This window comes from Ranitomeya imitator, chromosome 10 (assembly GCF_032444005.1).
Source record: "Ranitomeya imitator isolate aRanImi1 chromosome 10, aRanImi1.pri, whole genome shotgun sequence".
NCBI classification, from domain to species: Eukaryota; Metazoa; Chordata; class Amphibia; order Anura; family Dendrobatidae; genus Ranitomeya; species Ranitomeya imitator.
The window spans coordinates 142,061,079-142,082,605 of record NC_091291.1 but is presented as its reverse complement, the minus strand read 5'-3'; the positions used below and the strand labels follow the sequence as shown (position 1 = coordinate 142,082,605).

General features: G+C 46.7%; 1 protein-coding gene and 1 long non-coding RNA gene across 13 annotated transcripts in view; one reads left to right on the top strand and one right to left on the bottom strand.

Moving 5' to 3' along the window:
* Positions 1–10,414, bottom strand: part of LOC138651383 (uncharacterized) — a 53,313-nt gene extending 42,899 nt beyond the window's left edge. Inside the window, exons 1-2 of the long non-coding RNA XR_011315475.1 lie at positions 10,346–10,414; positions 5,471–5,582 (exon numbers count right to left, since the gene is read on the bottom strand). This is a non-coding gene — a long non-coding RNA (uncharacterized lncRNA). The remainder of the gene's footprint in view (positions 1–5,470; positions 5,583–10,345) is intronic.
* Positions 1–21,527, top strand: part of PKNOX2 (PBX/knotted 1 homeobox 2) — a 340,867-nt gene that overhangs the window by 48,931 nt on the left and 270,409 nt on the right. Inside the window, exon 1 of one of the 12 annotated variants that reach the window (XM_069741532.1) lies at positions 3,125–3,237. The exons of the other annotated variants lie outside the window; for them this stretch is intronic. The gene's annotated coding sequence lies outside the window, so the exon portion shown is untranslated. Of the gene's footprint in view, positions 1–3,124; positions 3,238–21,527 lie in introns of those variants that run through there. 12 annotated transcript variants of the gene reach the window in all.

Genomic DNA, 21,527 nt, shown 5'->3' with positions numbered 1-21,527 from the left:
GTGTATGTAAGCGGTTTCAGACATTTTAATACTCCCTGGCGATAAATCTAAGAACCCCCCTCCTCTCCTCTCTACAAATGAGTGGCGCAGTATTCCATTCTAAGCTCTAATTTATGGTGTATATAAAATTCTATAGAGTAGTTGTGCATCCTTCTGTGGGAAGGTTTAGATTTTTACTGTTTCAAGCTGTTAATTTTTCCATTTAAATATAGCCTTCTGTTTATGTCAACTGCGCCAAGAACATGCCAGGGACTGTCAGCCGACATGAGCGAGACGCACTCCGTCCCGGAGGCAGAGGAAGGGACGAAACAAAAGACAGCACTCAGATCACAGACATTTGTTTTATTCTGACAAAATGTAAAATTAATTTAAAAAAAAAATGTGCAATTGAAAAAGTTCCATAATAATAATAATTATTAAACCTAAGTTAATAGCAGTGTAACTCAGTGCAGCCTGTTGAATTGTTTTGATTGAAATTTTGGATTTTAAATAATCAGTTTTCCACTTCTGTAATTACTAAGATGACAAAGAGAAAAAAAAACAAACAAACCTATAAGACTGCAAATACATGTAAAATGGCCAGCACTGATACAAAGTTTACAGCCGTCAAATGAACATATTTTTTTTTTAGTTGTAAGTGAAGAGCTCATATAATGAGTTAGCTAGTGGTTGTAACCATGGATACCTACTGCAAAGCCCTGCCCATGGGGTAAGCGACATAGCTAATCAAAAGAACTATACTACATTTCTAATTGGAGGTATTTGGTAATATAATAATTATTAAATCTGCTACTTATTAAGAAATGGGAATACCCTTTTAGTCATCAAACATGTTTCTAACTGTGATGATTTCCGGTCATTGACACAACTTGTTCTTTTGAGTAAGAAATGTGGATATTTATCAAAAGAAGTCGCTTCATCAAAATCAACCTCTTTCAGTTTGGAGCCGCTGCTTCTGGCAAAGTTAGCGTATGTGCAGACAGTCCGGAAGTGGCAGCGCTTTGGACGCAGTGAACGTTCGCTGCCGTCTATTGAGCGCAGGTGATTCCGCATGTGGTCACTGAACCGTGCAGATTCACAGCGTCCAGTACATTGCATTGGTGAAATTTCTCTTTGACATGCTGCGGTCTGGAAAGACGCGCCGCATGTCCGTCTCTGCGGGTGATCCGTGGACGTCTGTGGACACATAGTGGGCATGGAATATCTTGAAATCCCATCCACTATGCTGTAACATCTGGACGCTGCACAAGTACGCAGGGTCAGACCCGTGGCATTTACTGATCGTCTGCACATTCCCTTACGTGGCGGCTTCTAAAATGCTTTAGGGCAATCTCTTTGGGCAAAAGGGCTATAGAAAAGTCATTTCCACATCTGGAAGTGAACCCCTTGAAGCTGATAAGGGAAAATTATAAAGGGGCACGACTATAAAAGGTACCTTCACACTCAGCAACTTTCCAACGAGAACGACAGCGATGATCGGTGACGTTGCAGCGTCCTGGATAGCGATCTCGTTGTGTTTGGCACGCAGCAGCGATCTGGATCCTGCTGTGATATCGCTGGTCGGAGCTAGAAGTCCAGAACTTTATTTGGTCGTCAGGTCGGCGTGATTCGTCATGTTTGACAGCAAAAGCAACGACGCCAGCAATGTTTTTACATGGAGCGTGAACGATAAGTGAGTCGCCGTTACGTCACTGGATCGCTCCTGCATCGTTCTGGACTTGCTGTGTTTGACGTCTCTACAGCGACCTAAACAGCGACGCTGCAGCGATCGGCTCGTTGTCTATATCGCTGCAGCGTGGCTAAATGTGACGGTACCTTAAGCGTAACGACGGCTCCACTGTTTTGATCCTTTTTGCAGTGACGTTTAGCTGCTCACTTAGGAGGCTTAGCTTTTAATATACAGTAGTTAGATATGTGATTTATTACAATATGGAAAATAAAAGTATGCATTATTATCAGAATGCAAAAAAAAAAAAAACGAAAATGATATATGTTCCATGAAATATTTGCATTTCTGTATGAGATAGGTCATAGGCGGGAAACCTAAACTTTGTTGTTTTTTCACGTGTTGCATGTGATGATTACAGATATTTGCACGGTCTTGGTTTGCAACCAGTGAATTAGCCCTTATTTAGAGAAGGAGATTTTGTGTGAATAGTTAAAGCTAATCAGAATTCCACCGTAATATACTTGGCTGAGATTAAGCCTAAAAGTAGAAGTTGGTAGAAGAGTTAATCCGAGGGAGAGCGGATGCTACCTGCCCCACCGAGTATTCAGTCTTCTGCTCACATCGAGTATTCAGTCTTCTGCTCACATCATCACCTTTACGGCCCATAGGAGGATACTAGAGGACACAAATTGATTGAATCGGCCAAGCATTGAGAAGTTCTTGCATTAGTTTGCAGCCTCGGTGTACTTTTTTTTTAGCTCCTAAAGTTTGAGTCCTATATTCCAAGATGAAATGAATGCTGCTGGGCGCTTTTCAATAAACAACCAGCAGGCTACATTAATCCAGTCATCTTTTCTGCGACATGAAATATGGGCACTTTTCCTATATGTCCATTTATATGACCCATCCAAAAACACAGGCGGCACAATGGTCTCGCTGTGTTTGCACATGCAGACATGATTTACAGACATGTGCTTGTGAAATGAGCGCCTCCATATAAGTGTTGCTTGATGACTGCAGCTTCTGTACGAGCCAAAAACATCTAGAAGGTTCTTCGTCTGCATCCTGTTGTGTTGCAATTAACCAATTCAAGTCTGGACTTTTCCCATAACGAGCCTTGGTGTGGTGATGGAGAGGACCTAGTAAACTCTCAGTGCATGGCCATGTTGGCCTGTGTCCATCCCCGGGCCGTGGATGTGGAGCGTGAGGTTATACCAGACAGGCCTTGCACCCTTTGGTTCCTGTTTGGAGAGCTCTGCAGTTAGTGAGGCGAGTGATCTCAACAAGACAGTCTTTGTATTAATCTAATTAATGATTTAACGCGCGGCAGACGTATTTCAAGGAAGTTTGTCTTAATAATTGTGTATTTAACATGGTTACTGTGTCAATGACACATTGTCCATCCAACGGCTCCATTCCTTCCTTGTGACATTTTTCCTGAGCCATGTCTGCAGACGCAGGATGGGGAACTGACACGCGAAGGGGGTTTAATTGGCCGTTACACTGCGTATCCAGTGTGAGAAGGAATCTCTGCTTCGTCGAAATACTGAGAAATCGCCTCTACCCAGGTAATATGAGACAGTGTTTTCATTTGCTTTTCTGAGATGACAACTGCAAGAGCGGCATCTCTATGTATAGTCCTTCCATCTGTCACGGGAAAGCACTGGCTGTTATGAAGAGGATAATTAGAAAATATATTGCGCTGATACGTTTGTCAAATCACATGTTGCTAAAGAACGTGACTTTTACAGGAGAAAATCGAGGTGCTGTTAACTCATCGAGGGTCGACACAAACTAAATCTGACATTACATCTGACATCTGACTTTACGCGTGACCCAAAAGTTACAGACATTGGATGTGCAAAAAAAAAAAAAACCCTCTCTGGCAGCCTGATGCTCATGATTCTGCCACTGCTGCATCTCCGGCCTCTTCAGTATGGACCAGAGCGCCTGGACGCTTCCAGGTCAAAAGCTACAAGGTTGTGCCATCGTGATGATGCGCAGTGACCCCGACTGAAAGTCCTGGCCTATATTGAAGAGGTCAGAGATGCCGGCATGCTACAGTGGAAAGATACGACTAAACTATAGGCCGCGAGCAGGCCAGAGAGGTCAGCGATGAGGTATTAGTTTGGGTTTCTTTGCAGGCCCTCCTCCAACTTATCTACAAACTTATCTATAAAATGTTATAAACAAACTTACAGAATCTATCTAGTTTGTATACCGGGGACTTCTTGTCATTACAAACCTGCAAATGGTGAGAAGCTGAAACATTTGTCCTCAGTAAAAGGGAAAGATGTCATAATGAAGAAACATCTTAGGCCGGTTTCACACGTCAGTGGCTCCGGTACGTGAGGTGACAGTTTCCTCACGTACCGGAGACACTGACTCACGTAGACACATTGAAATCCACGTGTCTCTGCACATGTCAGCGTGTTTTCACGGACCGTGTGTCCGTGTGCAAAACTCGGAGACATGTCAGTGTTCGTGGGAGCGCACGGATTTCACGGACCCATTAAAGTCAATTGGTCCGTGTAAAACACGTGTGTGCCGTGCAGGAGACAACGCTACAGTAAGCACTGTCCCCCCAGCGTGGTGCTGAAGCCGCCATTCATATATTCTCTCTAGCAGCGTTCGCTGGAAAGAAGATATGAAAAATCCTTTTTTTCGTGTTTAAAATAAAGATCCCTGTCCCCTCTCCCCTCCCACCCCCTGTGCGCCCGCCCGCTGTTAGTAAAATACTCACCCTGCTCCCTCGCAGCTTCCTCTCAGCGCCAGCTTCTCCTGTATGAGCGGTCACGTGGTGCCGCCGATTACAGTCATGAATATGCGGCTCCACCTCCCATAGGGGCACCACGTGACTGCTCATACTGGAGAAGGTGCGGCGCGGAGAGGACGCTTCGAGGGAGCCAAGTGAGTATTTTAGTAACAGCGGGCGGGCGCACAGGGGGTGGGAGGGGGGAGGGGACAGGGATCTTTATTTTAAACACAAAAAAATAAGGATTTTTTCATATCTTCTCTCCAGTGAATGCTGCTGGAGAGAAGATATGAATGGCGGCTTCAGCACCAGATGCAGGGGAAAGCGCTTATCTCTAGCGCTGTCTCCTGCACGCTCCGTGTGGTACCCAGTCGGCACACGGCTGCCGCACGTGTGCCACACTGATGTTCAAGGTAGACACATGGACATGGATAATTCCGGTACCGGAGTTATCTGGACGTGTGAGACTGGCCTTAGGGTCAGTTTCCATTGTATTTGCAAAGTACACCAGGATTACATGTCAGAAAGTTTTACTGACATATAGCTCCAAAAAAATGCCCCTGCCATATAGTGATATAGGTCACACATATGATGCATGCCTACTGCTATATTTGACATTTAGTGGGCTACACATATGGCAATATAATAGCCATAATGTCAAATTTAAGTTACATTGTGTTTATGAGGTTTTGGCTTCTAATGTAACAGGTTAACAGAAATTTACACTGAAAAAAAAAACAAGAAACCTAAAAAAACAACAAAAAAAAACCTTTTTTTGGCAGATATGAATAGCCCTTGTATAAAACAAAATCCCCATGGTCATAATAACAGAAAAGCATTGTACTGACAGTGAAAATAACAAGTCGGGAACCACAGCTGCCATCATGTAAAACAAACATGGTCGCACTGTGGTAACATTGTTGTTCTGCAATGTTGGAGCCCAGGGATTAATTGTATCTTTGTTGAGTTTGTAGGCGTATGTGGTTTCATCTTGGGCCAAAAAAACACGAATGCTTTCATTTTGTTTCACATTACAGAGTACTTACAGTGAGGAGGTAACGCTGCAAATACTGGGGGATCGCTGTACCTGCGATTCTGTAATGTAATGATGGAGACTTGGCAACGTCAGCGCTCCGGTCTGCTCTCCAGGGCAGCTTGCTGGAAAAAAATTACAAGAAAAAAATAGTTGTATATTTTATTATTATTATTAATGAATCTGGTGGTGTCTTACAGAAACATTGGATAGGACTTGTGAGTCCGTGGGACACAATCAGACTGGTCAGATATTTCCAATTCAAGGTATAGAGTAGCACTAGCAATTATCATAAAATAATGATCACAGGGGACAGAGCCGTCTCCAGCTGCTCTGCTTTACGTAGGGCTCGGCAGTTCTCCTGCCAGCTCTGCTTTAGTTAATAGTTTTCTTCTTCTAGGTTCAGATTACGTTAATGTGACCGCGCTAACGAACAGCGTTGCACAGCGAAATTAACGCCGTGCAACGCATCCGTTAGCGCGCCCATTGGCAGCAATGGGAACGCGCATCGCTAGCGTGTGCTATTTTCGGCACGCGCTAGCGATGTGCCGGTGTTTTGTGATGCACCTCGGACGCTGCTTGCAGCGTCCGCGGCGCGCCCGAGGTCCGTTCCCCGCTCTCGCAGATCGGGGATCTGCGCTAGCGGGGACGTTAAACGCGACCCCGAAAAAGACATTGTGTTAGCGCAATCCGCTAGCGCTTAGCGCTAAACGGATTGCCCTAACGCAATCTGAACCTAGCTTTATATATGTCCAGTAACAACCACAAAACTGTAATTTTTGTACAAATTTTACTAAGCCCTTTTCTTTATGTGGCCCGGTTCATGGCACTGTCCAGGGAAATATGCACGCTACCACGATTGTTGGGCATCGTCTTATACATTGGTGATTCCCCTTCGAACTATGAAGGGTTTGACAGCCGGGTGTTGACCTTCCTCTTGTAACTCAGTTTTAATCTATAGCACATTGATGATTCTGACCCCAAGTGTTGATCTATCAACCTACAATTACATAATGCAAATAGATTTATTGCATGCCTTTAGAAAAATTGGGCCGTATATATCAATACTATTTAAATTTTTTGGACAGTGCAAACTTGAGCCACCATACACGTTAGATTAACACCAACGATATCGATGGGGTCGGCCGACAGTCATCGCAGCTGACCTTCCCATACACAGGAGCGCTCTTTCGGCTCTATGAAATGCCGGCTGACATGTCTGTCAGAGGCTTATTTCTGAGAGGACAATGCGATCGTCAGTCCTTGATAAGACATGCCTGACTTGACACGTGCCTTGACGATTCCCTAGACTACTGGCTGAATGACTCAATATGGACAAGTTTGGCCATGAATGTGCATGGAGGCTTCCCGAGATAAGGATCTGGCATGTCCGATTTCAGACGGCCAATCCTTTTGTCGTATAGAGACAAGCTGCCGCCGGAAATGTCCAACAGCGGCTTTCTCAGGTTACGGTCACGCGATCAATTTTCTCTCATCCGAGAAAAATCGGTCCAATTATGCCATTTTCTCAAATGTGGAGAAAAAAATATTTTAAAAGTCTCCATATTCTACATGCAGCGTGTCCGTGATTTCATCCCAGTGCGGTCTGATATTTTCCATGGACCCATAGACATGAATAACTCGAGTGTCATCTGATTATCGGGGACAACTTGTGCATGCATTATTTTTTTCTTATACTCAGATCGGTCCAGGAGAAAAAAAAAAAATCGGACATGTGCATTGCCTCATTGAATAACATGGGGGACCATTGCCAGCCGTCAAAACGACATATAGCCCTGGTCCAATTATTACAGTCGAGTGTGAGCCCTTATAGAGAATACAGGAGCGCCAGCAGAGCAAGTGCGCCTGTGAATCGGGGGGTCAGCAGATAAATGTCGGATTAACGAACCTCAACAACTGAAGGGTATAAGGGCCTTAGCCAGGACAGTCTCACTATGTGGCACATGCGGTTTGATAAATGTCATGCCAATTCAGACTGTCTAGCACAAGTTTGCACAGCCTATTAGTTATCTTACTTTATGTTCAAAATGTGGTTCCTTTTCGGCATTTAGTCCACTTCCTTTACATGAGGCCGCACCATGACAGAGTCTAAAACATTTAATAAATGCAATGCAAGTCATGGAAGTCACTTTGTGGCACAAATTATGCCAGATTTTTGGAGTATATACCAAATCTCTTAATGAGCATTCATTATATTTCTTGACATCTACAGAAAACAATCATCGCCAATTACTATAACACTGATTGTTGCGTACAATTATTATGTCCTCGTGGCTAAAAGCGATCAGTCCCAACCAATTAAAACCTGCCCCATTGGTCACTACCAGGTACAGTATTTCCACCCATGGTACAACCACAGCATTTTTCTACTGCCCAAGAAAAGCATACACTAGGTATTAAATATATTGCTCTTATTTAGGGAAAATGTATGCAAGTGTTAAAAGGATTATTATAGGACTTTTACTAAGCAAAATGCTGAGAGGCTCCAAGAAAGCTGGGACGTGAAGGGATGCTATGAAATGAGAGCTAGAAACTGGAATATGAGGAATGCAAGTAATGCTTTGTCAGGGGACGGCGTATCTGGGCACTGGGATGTTTCATGTGGGGCCCCGATGAGGGTCTGTATCACTTTCACTAGTAGCGTGTATTTTCCCCATGCAAAGAGTATCAGTGCCTGAAATAGAAGTCAGAACAGCGGCATCATGCATAAATAATTATCCACATGTTTTCCGGCTGCCCTTTCTGCTCAGTTTTTTTTCCGTTTTTCTCAAAGTGTTAAATATTCGGTTGGTGGAAAGCGCCCTGCACCTCGGGGCTGTGCACGGGTCTGATGACTCGTCACATTCACCCCAGGACCCGTCTTCAGGGAGGCAGCTGCTTTCATCAGCTGTTCTTGTTGTAGTGCGGACCCCCTCACTGACCCATGGGGGGCATAACATGACACCGGCGAATCTGTACCATGGCTAGTATTACAAATGAAAGTTTTATAAACGAGACAGGGTGCACTTCAACAAATCTCCACGTGGAGGGTAGTTTTTGTATTTGGTTTCTCGTATGACTGACATTTTGTACAACAAAACTTCTACTCCAAAGACATAAATGATTGATAGATTGCACCAATTACAACTAACCAGAGCTTTTATTTTATCAGGTTTTATGTAGAAGTATAGTACAAGCGATCAGACGATCACAGCTTCAGGTTCCGTAAGGGGACTAACAAAAACAGTAAAAAGTCAAACAAAAGATTCTAAAACTATGAACAAAAATATATAAAAATATAAAAGTTCAAATCACCCCCTTTCCCCCCCGATTAAAAATAAAGCAATGAAAAAAAATATATAAATACACGTTTGGCATCAAAACGTTTGTAAAAGTCCAATCTATTAAATAATATAATAAATTAATTTGATCAGTAAATGGCGTAATGAAAGAAAATATTGAAGAGCCAGAGTTAAGGTTTTTTGGCTGCCGCAACATTACAATAAAACGCAATTAGAGGTGATCAAAACATCGTATCTACCCCTAAAAGGTATCAGTAAAAACGTCAGCTAAGGGAACAAAAAATAAGCCCGCACATATCCCGAAAACTAAAAACGTTACGTGTCTTGGAAAATGGCAACAAAAGCAAAATATTTAGGCTTTTTTTTAATACAAATTTCTTTTCGCCACTTAATGGGGTATTCCCATCTCCAAGATCCTATCCCAATATGTAATGGGTGTCATCCAAAAGAGCCGTACATCTTGCCCCGAATAAACAAGCCCCCATTTGGCTATGTTGACTGACATATAAAAAAAACTATGTTTCTGGGAAGAGGGAGGAGGAAAAAAACAACATTGAAAAAACGAAAAGTGGAAACAGCGTGAATAGGTTAAACAGATGAAAGGAAGAATTCAGGACCTAACGATTGAGGATGTAATTAATGTAAAACTTAAGAATAATCACACTTCTGAGTAACTTTTATCAGTTGCTGATCTTTGGTTGATCAGAAGCCTGTGGTACCAAAAAGCAGATGATGGACACCCGTCACCGACACCAATCACCTGGAATCTGCTCCTGCTGCAGCCAGATATGGGTGGTGTATAGGGCACAGCAGCTCCATACATCCTTTAGGGGGCGCTGCCGAGCACTGCAGTTCATCTACCAGTCACTATTGCAGTACTGATTAACAGTGACCAAGCCGTGTAGGGGTAACATAGTAACATAGTAACATAGTTAGTAAGGCCGAAAAAAGACATTTGTCCATCCAGTTCAGCCTATATTCCATCATAATAAACCCCCAGATCTACGTCCTTCTACAGAACCTAATAATTGTATGATACAATATTGTTCTGCTCCAGGAAGACATCCAGGCCTCTCTTGAACCCCTCGACTGAGTTCGCCATCACCACCTCCTCAGGCAAGCAATTCCAGATTCTCACTGCCCTAACAGTAAAGAATCCTCTTCTATGTTGGTGGAAAAACCTTCTCTCCTCCAGACGCAAAGAATGCCCCCTTGTGCCCGTCACCTTCCTTGGTATAAACAGATCCTCAGCGAGATATTTGTATTGTCCCCTTATATACTTATACATGGTTATTAGATCGCCCCTCAGTCGTCTTTTTTCTAGACTAAATAATCCTAATTTCGCTAATCTATCTGGGTATTGTAGTTCTCCCACAAAGATGATTGTTGTCCCCCACAAAGAACCCTGATATACAGCTGCTGTAGATTTCAGCTGATAGGTGGAGGTGCAGATGTCTCTTTCGGAATTCTACTGTATAGACATATGGTACACTCCACACGCACGGTGTGAATTGACCCCAATGTATCAGTGTCCATTACGTAATGTGCATGTACTTTAGAGCAGCTCCCACACTGTCCAGACTTACCTTAGCGCATGTTTCCTTCCTCCTCTCTCAGATGCCGATAATACTAGTGATCCTCCAGATGTCGGCTTCTGGACACAGTAAATTTGGAAAGAAACAAATAACACAAAAGTCAAACAATTTTCACACATTGTACAATATTAATCAGAACACAAATGTTTATCCATTGCAATATAGCAATAAATTATCTTTCATGCTTTGTTAACCATGGCTGCTTCTCTAAATCTACAGTCGGTTTCACACATTCAATATTGCCGGTCTAAGTGCGGATAACCGGACCGACAAAGGTCTAAGGCTGGTTTCACATTGGCGTTTTTTGGGGTGCGTTTTTGCGGTAAAAAACGCAAAAAAACGCATGGTGAAAAAACGCATGTAAACGCGTGTAAACGCTGCGTTTTTTTGACGCATGCGTTTTTGCATGTGGTAAAAAAAACGCGGTGTTTTGACGCGTTTACATGCGTTTTTACATGCGTTTGCGTTTTTTAAATGCATGCTGAGAAATGTGTGACAGCTGCCAATCATCAAAAAAATGTAAAAAACCCACTATAAACAGAAACAGTTAGGGTTAGGGGTAGGGATCCTAACCCTAACCCTAAAGGGATCCTACCCCTAACCCTACCCCTAACCCTAAGGGATCCTAACCCTAACCCTACCCCTAACCCTAAGGGATCCTAACCCTAACCCTACCCCTAACCCTACCCCTAACCCTAACCCTAAGGGATCCTAACCCTACCCCTAACCCTAAGGGATCCTAACCCTAACCCTACCCCTAACCCTACCCCTAACCCTAACCCTAAGGGATCCTAACCCTAACCCTACCCCTAACCCTAACCATAAAGGGATTAGGGGTAGGGTTAGGGGTAGGTTTAGGGTTAGGGGTAGGGTTAGGTTCCCTTTATCACCTTTATGTTGGGGGGTGGCATATCAGTGTGTTTTCTGGTTTTTTAATAAAAAAATGCATGCGTTTTTTACCGCAAAAAACGCATGCACCAAAAAACGCATGCGTCCCCATTGACTCCAATGTATTTTTTGACCCCAAAAAAACGCATGAAAACGCATGCGTTTTTTTTTGGTCCAAAAAACGCTTCTAAAAATACTACAAGTAGCATTTCAGAAAATGAACGCATGCAGTAAAAAAACGCATGCGTCAAAAAACGCGACCAAACGCGTACACAAAAAAACGCATGCGTTTTCAATGTTAAAGATAGGGAAAAAAAACGCATGCGTTTTTTTGAAAAAAAACGCTGCAGACAAAAACGCAAGTGTGAAACCACCCTAAAGGGCTCCTGAACCGACAACCGGCAGCCTCACGCACGCCAGCAGCCTCACGCACGCCGGCAGCCTCATACAAGCTAGCAGCCTCACGCACGCCAGCAGCCTCACGCACGCCAGCAGCCTCACGCACGCCAGCAGCCTCACGCACGCCAGCAGCCTCACGCACGCCAGCAGCCTCACGCACGCCAGCAGCCTCACGCACGCCAGCAGCCTCACGCACGCCGGCTCGGATCACGCCGCCGGTCCAGGCATCGCACTCTGTACTTGGACCATGAACGTCAGATCCTCATAAACTTCTATAAATCACACTCGTGAGTTCGGGATCTTAGTTTGAACAAAATATTGGGAGCAAAAAGTACGTAAGTGTAGGTTTAATCTAAAAATTCTCATCCATGAAGGGCTCATTCCCACTTGTGAGGCAATCGGACAAGTGCAATCCCCAAAAAAAAAACTCAGATCGCACTCGCCCCATTGTTTGTCTCCGGCTCATATCTGCGGTTATTTTCTGATGCAGATTGTGCAGCATGCTGCGACTGCACCAGAGAATCAGATCGCTCGCACCCATAGAAGTCTACGGTGCATGTGAAACATCACACTGAATTCTGACATCACCTGAGCGCAGTGCGATACTCGTCAACACCGCAGGCAGAGGAGACGGAGAAAGCTGTGCACCGATCCTCTCACGCCGTGGCACCCCGGCCAAGTAATGTGCTGTATCTCTGTGGGGGTCTCTATCCCTATCAGGGTCTGTATCTCTGTGGGGGTCTCTAACTGTATCAGGGTCTGTATCTCTGTGGGGGTCTCTCTCCCTATAAGGGTCTATATCTCTGTGGGGGTCTCTAACCGTATTAGGGTCTGTATCTCTGTGGGGGTCTCTATCCCTATAAGGGTCTGTATCTCTGTGGGGGTCTCTATCCCTATCAGGGTCTGTATCTTTGTGGGGGTCTCTAACTGTATCAGGGTCTGTATCTCTGTGGGGGTCTCTATCCCTATAAGGGTCTATATCTCTGTGGGGGTCTCTATCCCTATCAGGGTCTGTATCTCTGTGGGGGTCTCTAACCGTATTAGGGTCTGTATCTCTGTGGGGGTCTTTATCCCTATAAGGGTCTGTATCTCTGTGGGGGTCTCTATCCCTATCAGGGTCTGTATCTCTGTGGGGGTCTCTATCCCTATAAGGGTCTATATCTCTGTGGGGGTCTCTAACCGTATTAGGGTCTGTATCTCTGTGGGGGTCTTTATCCCTATAAAGGTCTGTATCTCTGTGGGGGTCTCTATCCGTATAAGGGTCTGTATCTCTGTGGGGGTCTCTATCCCTATAAGGGTCTATATCTCTGTGGGGGTCTCTATCCCTATAAGGGTCTGTATCTCTGTGGGGGTCTCTCTCCCTATAAGGGTCTGTATCTCTGTGGGGGTCTCTATCCCTATAAGGGTCTGTATCTCTGTGGGGGTCTCTATCCCTATAAGGGTCTGTATCTCTGTGGGGGTCTCTATCCCTATAAGGGTCTGTATCTCTGTGGGGGTCTCTATCCCTATAAGGGTCTGTATCTCTGTGGGGGTCTCTATCCCTATAAGGGTCTATATCTCTGTGGGGGTCTCTAACCGTATTAGGGTCTGTATCTCTGTGGGGGTCTCTCTCCCTATAAGAGTCTGTATCTCTGTGGGGGTCTCTATCCCTATAAGGGTCTGTATCTCTGTGGGGGTCTCTATCCCTATAAGGGTCTGTATCTCTGTGGGGGTCTCTAGCCCTATAAGGGTCTGTATCTCTGTGGGGGTCTCTAGCCCTATAAGGGTCTGCATCTCTGTGGGGGTCTCTAGCCCTATAAGGGTCTATATCTGTGGGGGTCTCTATCCCTATAAGGGTCTATATCTCTGTGGGGGTCTCTAGCCCTATAAGGGTCTGTATCTCTGTGGGGGTCTCTAGCCCTATAAGGGTCTATATCTCTGTGGGGGTCTCTATCCCTATAAGGGTCTGTATCTCTGTGGGGGTCTCTCTCCCTATAAGGGTCTGTGTCTCTGTGGGGGTCTCTAGCCCTATAAGGGTCTGTATCTCTGTGGGGGTCTCTAGCCCTATAAGGGTCTATATCTCTGTAGGGGTCTCTATCCCTATAAGGGTCTGCATCTCTGTGGGGGTCTCTAACCGTATAAGGGTCTGTATCTCTGTGGGGGTCTCTATCAGGGTCTGTATCTCTGTGGGGGTCTCTATCCCTATAAGGGTCTGTATCTCTGTGGGGGTCTCTATCCCTATCAGGGTCTGTATCTCTGTGGTGGTCTCTATCCGTATAAGGGTCTGTATCTCTGTGGGGGTCTCTATCCCTATAAGGGTCTGTATCTATGTGGGGGTCTTTATCCCTATAAGGGTCTATATCTCTGTGGGGGTCTCTAACCATATAAGGGTCTATATCTCTGTGGGGGTCTCTATCCCTATAAGGGTCTATATCTCTGTGGGGGTCTCTATCCCTATAAGGATCTGCATCTCTGTGGGGGTCTCTAGCCCTATAAGGGTCTGTATCTCTGTGGGGGTCTCTAACCGTATAAGGGTCTGTATCTCTGTGGGGGTCTCTAACTGTATCAGGGTCTGTATCTCTGTGGGGGTCTCTCTCCCTATAAGGGTCTATATCTCTGTGGGGGTCTCTAACCGTATTAGGGTCTGTATCTCTGTGGGGGTCTCTATCCCTATAAGGGTCTGTATCTCTGTGGGGGTCTCTAACTGTATCAGGGTCTGTATCTCTGTGGGGGTCTCTATCCCTATCAGGGTCTATATCTCTGTGGGGGTCTCTATCCCTATCAGGGTCTGTATCTCTGTGGGGGTCTCTAACTGTATCAGGGTCTGTATCTCTGTGGGGGTCTCTATCCCTATAAGGGTCTATATCTCTGTGGGGGTCTCTATCCCTATCAGGGTCTGTATCTCTGTGGGGGTCTCTAACTGTATCAGGGTCTGTATCTCTGTGGGGGTCTCTATCCCTATAAGGGTCTATATCTCTGTGGGGGTCTCTATCCCTATCAGGGTCTGTATCTCTGTGGGGGTCTCTAACCGTATTAGGGTCTGTATCTCTGTGGGGGTCTTTATCCCTATAAGGGTCTGTATCTCTGTGGGGGTCTCTATCCCTATCAGGGTCTGTATCTCTGTGGGGGTCTCTAACTGTATCAGGGTCTGTATCTCTGTGGGGGTCTCTATCCCTATAAGGGTCTATATCTCTGTGGGGGTCTCTAACCGTATTAGGGTCTGTATCTCTGTGGGGGTCTTTATCCCTATAAGGGTCTGTATCTCTGTGGGGGTCTCTATCCCTATAGGGGTCTGCATCTCTGTGGGGGTCTCTAGCCCTATAAGGGTCTATATCTCTGTGGGGGTCTCTATCCCTATAAGGGTCTGTATCTCTGTGGGGGTCTCTCTCCCTATAAGGGTCTGTGTCTCTGTGGGGGTCTCTAGCCCTATAAGGGTCTGTATCTCTGTGGGGGTCTCTAGCCCTATAAGGGTCTATATCTCTGTGGGGGTCTCTAGCCCTATAAGGGTCTGCATCTCTGTGGGGGTCTCTAGCCCTATAAGGGTCTGTATCTCTGTGGGGGTCTCTAACCGTATAAGGGTCTGTATCTCTGTGGGGGTCTCTATCCCTATCAGGGTCTGTATCTCTGTGGGGGTCTCTCTCCCTATAAGGGTCTGTGTCTCTGTGGTGGTCTCTATCCGTATAAGGGTCTGTATCTCTGTGGGGGTCTCTATCCCTATAAGGGTCTGTATCTCTGTGGGGGTCTTTATCCCTATAAGGGTCTATATCTCTGTGGGGGTCTCTAACCATATAAGGGTCTATATCTCTGTGGGGGTCTCTATCCCGATAAGGATCTGCATCTCTGTGGGGGTCTCTAGCCCTATAAGGGTCTGTATCTCTGTGGGGGTCTCTAACCGTATAAGGGTCTGTATCTCTGTGGGGGTCTCTATCCCTATCAGGGTCTGTATCTCTGTGGGGGTCTCTATCCCTATAAGGGTCTGTATCTCTGTGGGGGTCTCTATCCCTATCAGGGTCTGTATCTGTGGGGGTCTCTCTCCCTATAAGGGTCTGTGTCTCTGTGGTGGTCTCTATCCCTATAAGGGTCTGTATCTCTGTGGGGGTCTCTATCCCTATAAGGGTCTGTATCTCTGTGGGGGTCTTTGTCCCTATAAGGGTCTATATCTCTGTGGGGGTCTCTAACCATATAAGGGTCTATATCTCTGTGGGGGTCTCTATCCCTATAAGGGTCTGTATCTCTGTGGGGGTCTCTATCCCTATAAGGGTCTGCATCTCTGTGGGGGTCTCTAGCCCTATAAGGGTCTGTATCTCTGTGGGGGTCTCTAACAGTATAAGGGTCTGTATCTCTGTGGGGGTCTCTATCCCTATCAGGGTCTGTATCTCTGTGGGGGTCTCTATCCCTATAAGGGTCTGTATCTCTGTGGGGGTCTCTATCCCTATCAGGGTCTGTATCTCTGTGGGGGTCTCTCTCCCTATAAGGGTCTGTGTCTCTGTGGTGGTCTCTATCCGTATAAGGGTCTGTATCTCTGTGGGGGTCTCTAACCATATAAGGGTCTGTATCTCTGTGGGGGTCTCTATCCCTATAAGGGTCTGTATCTCTGTGGGGGTCTCTATCCCTATAAGGGTCTGTATCTCTGTGGGGGACTCTATCCGTATAAGGGTCTGTATGTCTGTGGGGGTCTCTATCCCTATAAGGGTCTATATCTCTGTGGGGGTCTCTATCCCTATAAGGGTCTGTATCTCTGTGGGGGTCTCTATCCCTATAAGGGTCTGTATCTCTGTGGGGGTCTCTATCCCTATAAGGGTCTGTATCTCTGTGGGGGTCTCTATCCCTATAAGGGTCTCTATCCCTATAAGGGTCTGTATCCCTGTGGGGGTCTATCCCTATAAGGGTCTATATCTCTGTGGGGGTCTCTCTCCCTATAAGGGTCTGTATCTCTGTGGGGGTCTCTAGCCCTATAAGGGTCTGCATCTCTGTGGGGGTCTCTAGCCCTATAAGGGTCTGTATCTCTGTTGGGGTCTCTAACCGTATAAGGGTCTGTATCTCTGTGGGGGTCTCTATCCCAATAAGGGTCTATATCTCTGTGGGGGGTCTATATCTCTGTGGGGGTCTCTATCCCTATAAGGGTCTGTATCTCTGTGGGGGTCTCTATCCCAATAAGGGTCTATATCTCTGTGGGGGTCTATATCTCTGTGGGGGTCTATATCCCTATAAGGGTCTGTATCTCTGTGGGGGTCCCTATCCCTATAAGGGTCTATATCTCTGTGGGGGTCTATATCTCTGTGGGGGGTCTATATCCCTATAAGGGTCTGTATCTCTGTGGGGGTCCCTATCCCTATAAGGGTCTGTATCTCTGTGGGGGTCTCTATTCATTTAAGGGTCTATATATCTGTGAGGATCTTTATCTCTGTGGGGGTCTCTATCCCTATAAGGGTCTGTATCTCTGTGGGGGTCTCTATCCCTATAAGGGTCTATATCTCTGTGGGGGTCTCTATCCCTATAAGGGTCTGTATCTCTGTTGGGGTCTCTATCCCTATAAGGGTCTATATCTCTGTGGGGGTCTCTATCCCTATAAGGGTCTGTATCTCTGTGGGGGTCCCTATCCCTATAAGGGTCTGTATCTCTGTGGGGGTCTCTATTCATTTAAGGGTCTATGTATCTGTGAGGATCTTTATCTCTGTGCGGGTCTCTATCCCTATAAGGGTCTGTATCTCTGTGGGGGTCTCTATCCCTATAAGGGTCTATATATCTGTGGGGGTCTCTAAACCTATAAGGGTCCATATCTCTGTGGGGGTCTCTATCCCTATAAGGGTCTGTATCTCTGTGGGGGTCTCTCTCCCTATAAGGGTCTGTATCTCTGTGGGGGTCTCTCTCCCTATAAGGGTCTGTATCTCTGTGGGGGTCTCTATCCCTATAAGGGTCTGTATCTCTGTGGGGGTCTCTATCCCTATAAGGGTCTGTATCTCTGTGGGGGTCTCTATCCCTATAAGGGTCTATATATCTGTGGGGGTCTCTATCCCTATAAGGGTCTATATCCCTATAAGGGTCTGTATCTCTGTGGGGATCTCTATCCCTATAAGGGTCTGTATCTCTGTGGGGATCTCCATCTCTATAAGGGTCTATATCTCTGTGGGGGTCTCTATCCTTATAAGGGTCTGTATCTCTGTGGGGGTCTCTCTCCCTATAAGGGTCTGTATCTCTGTGGGGGTCTCTCTCCCTATAAGAGTCTGTATCTCTGTGGGGGTCTCTCTCCCTATAAGGGTCTGTATCTCTGTGGGGGTCTCTCTCCCTATAAGGGTCTGTATCTCTGTGGGGATCTCTATCCCTATAAGGGTCCATATCTCTGTGGGGGTCTCTATCCCTATAAGGGTCTGTATCTCTGTGGGGGTCTCTATCCCTATAAGGGTCTGTAGATCTGTGGGGGTCTCTATCCCTATAAGGGTCTGTAGATCTGTGGGGGTCTCTATCCCTATAAGGGTCTGTAGATCTGTGGGGGGTCTTTATCCCTATAAGGGTCTATATCTCTGTGGGGGTCTCTATCCCTATAAGGGTCTGTATCTCTGTGGGGGTCTCTATCCCTATATGGGTCTATATCTCTGTGGGGGTCTCTATCCCTATAAGGGTCTGTATCTCTATGGGGGTTTCTATCCCTATAAGGGTCTATATCTCTGTGGGGGTCTCTATTCCTATAAGGGTCTATATATCTGTGGGGATCTCTATCCCTATAAGGGTCTGTATCTCTGTGGGGGTCTCTATCCCTATAAGGGTCTATATATCTGTGGGGGTCTCTAAACCTATAAGGGTCCATATCTCTGTGGGGGTCTCTATCCCTATAAGGGTCTGTATCTTTGTGGGGGTCTCTATCCCTATCATGGTCTATATCTCTGTGGGGATCTCTATCCCTATCATGGTCTATATCTCTGTGGGGGGGTCTCTATCCTAAGGGCAACAAAGCCCCACTAAGGACAACATCTGCAAAGAGTTTGTATGTTCTCTCCGTGTTGCGTGGGTTTCCTCCGGGTTCTCCGGTTCCCTCCCACATTCCAAAGACATACTGATAGGGAATTTAGATTGTGAGCCCCATCGGGGACAGTGATGATAATGTGTGCAAACTGTAAAGTGCTGCGGAATAAGGGTATGTTCACACGTTCAGGATTTCCATCCTTTTTTTTTCAGGACAGTTTTTTTAAAAAACTGCAGCTCTTGGCAGAAAACGCAGGTCCTTTTTTTGTCCGTTTTTGCTGCGTTTTTTGCTGCGTTTTTTGCTGCGTTTTTTTATCCTTTTTTTACTGTGTGTTTCCTAGGAAGCTTTTTAGGGCTAAAATGGCTGAAAATACCTAACCCTACCCCTAACCCTACCCCTACCCCTACCCCTAACCCTAACCCTAACCCTACCCCTAACCCTACCCCTACCCTAACCTTAGTGAAAAAAAAAAAAAAAAAAATTCTTAATTTTTTTTATTGTCCCTACCAATGGGGGTGACAAAGTGGGGGGGTGTCATTTACTATTTTTTTATTTTGATCACTGAGATAGGTTATATCTCAGTGATCAAAATGCACTTTGGAGCGAATCTGCCGGCCGGCAGATTCGGCGGGCGCACTGCGCATGCGCCCGCCATTTTGCAAGATGGCGGCGCCCAGGGAGAAGACGGCCGGACGGACACCGGGTAAGTATAAGGGGGGGAGATTAGGGCACGGGGGGGGCATCGGAGCACTGGGGGGGGGCATCGGAGCACGGGGGGGGGGGGGCATCGGAGCACGGGGGGGCGGGATCGGAGCACGGGGGGGCAGCCCCACTCCGCCCACGCACTTCCGCCCGCTCCCCCGCACTTCCTGCTGCAGCGGTTCTGCACATCAAATCGCAGTAAAACCCGCAGATATATTTTTGATCTGCGGGTTTTACTGCGATTTTGACCTCACAATGGAGGTCTATGGGTGCAGAACCGCTGCGGTTCAGGAAGAAGAATTGACATGCTCCTTCTTTTTTCCGGGAGCTATTCAGCGCGTCTTTTTTTTTACAATTTCCGGACCATGTGCACAGTGTGTCCTGTTTTCCATAGGGTACAGTGTACTGTACCCTGCATGGAAAACAGCTGCGGAACCGCAGCGGCAAAACCGCCGCGGTTCCGCGGTAAAAAACGCACTGTGTGAACATGGCCTAAGTTAGCGCTATATAAAAATAAAGATTATTATTATCCCTATAAGGGTCTGTATCTCTGTGGGGGTCTCTATCCCTATAAGGGTCTGTATCTCTGTGGGGGTCTCTCTCCCTAAGGGTCTGTATCTCTGTGGGGGTCTCTCTCCCTATAAGGGTCTGTATCTCTATGGGGGTCTCTCTCCCTATAAGGGTCTGTATCTCTGTGGGGGTCTCTATCCCTATAAGGGTCTGTATCTCTGTGGGGGTCTCTATCCCTATAAGGGTCTGTATCTCTGTGAGGGTCTCTCTCCCTATAAGGGTCTGTATCTCTGTGGGGGTCTCTATCCGTATAAGGGTCTATATCTCTATGGGGGTCTCTATCCCTATCAGGGTCTGTATCTCTGTGGGGGTCTCTATCCCTATAAGGGTCTGTATCTCTGTGGGGGTCTCTCTCCCTAAGGGTCTGTATCTCTGTGGGGGTCTCTCTCCCTATAAGGGTCTGTATCTCTATGGGGGTCTCTCTCCCTATAAGGGTCTGTATCTCTGTGGGGGTCTCTATCCCTATAAGGGTCTGTATCTCTGTGGGGGTCTCTATCCCTATAAGGGTCTGTATCTCTGTGGAGGTCTCTATCCCTATAAGGGTCTGTATCTCTGTGGTGGTCTCTATCCCTATAAGGGTCTGTATCTCTGTGGGGGTCTCTATCCCTATAAGGGTCTGTATCTCTGTGAGGGTCTCTCTCCCTATAAGGGTCTGTATCTCTGTGGGGGTCTCTATCCCTATAAGGGTCTATATCTCTATGGGGGTCTCTATCCCTATCAGGGTCTGTATCTCTGTGGTGGTCTCTATGCGTATAAGGGTCTATATCTCTATGGGGGTCTCTATCCCTATCAGGGTCTGTATCTCTGTGGGGGTCGGTTTGGGGACTGTTTAGTGGTCAGTAACCCATTGTGGCTCTGTATCTCAGGTCTGGTTTGGACTCTGTATCTGTGTAGGGGTCTAGTTTGGGTGGTAATCTGGGGGTACAGCCGATAGTCACTGCACACCCTCCTGTGTTGTAGGCAGCAGCCTCCTCACACGCTGTGTCCTCCATGATTACTGACCGCAGAGAAGGTCTCCTCCTGTCAGACTTCACCAGCAGCAAATCATCCCGAGCTGAGCCAAGCTGAGCTGAGCCCGCCTTTTCTGTCTCCATAGCAACCGCAGAAAGCAAAGGTCCTGTAGATACACACGAAGTGCAGAACAGGGGCACGTGACTGAAACTACCAATCAGCATGTAGCAGGTAGGTGGAGGCTCCACCCTCTCTCTTTCCACCAGGGTTCAGGTAGAAGGATGTCGTCACCTGGAGCTGCTGAGGAGACACACACCTCCATGTGTGAGGGCAGAGCTGAGGGGACACAGACCTCCATGTGTGAGGGCAGAGCTGAGGGGACACAGACCTCCATGTGTGAGGGCAGAGCTGAGGGGACACAGACCTCCATGTGTGAGGGCAGAGCTGAGGGGACACAGACCTCCATGTGTGAGGACAGAGCTGAGGGGACACAGACCTCCATGTGTGAGGGCAGAGCTGAGGGGACACAGACCTCCATGTGTGAGGGCAGAGCTGAGGGGACTGTGATAAACCTCCATGTGTGAGGGCAGAGCTGAGGGGACTGTGATAAACCTCCATGTCTGAGGGCAGAGCTGAGGGGACACAGACCTCCATGTGTGAGTGCAGAGCTGAGGGGACACAGACCTCCATGTGTGAGGGCAGAGCTGAGGAGACACAGACCTC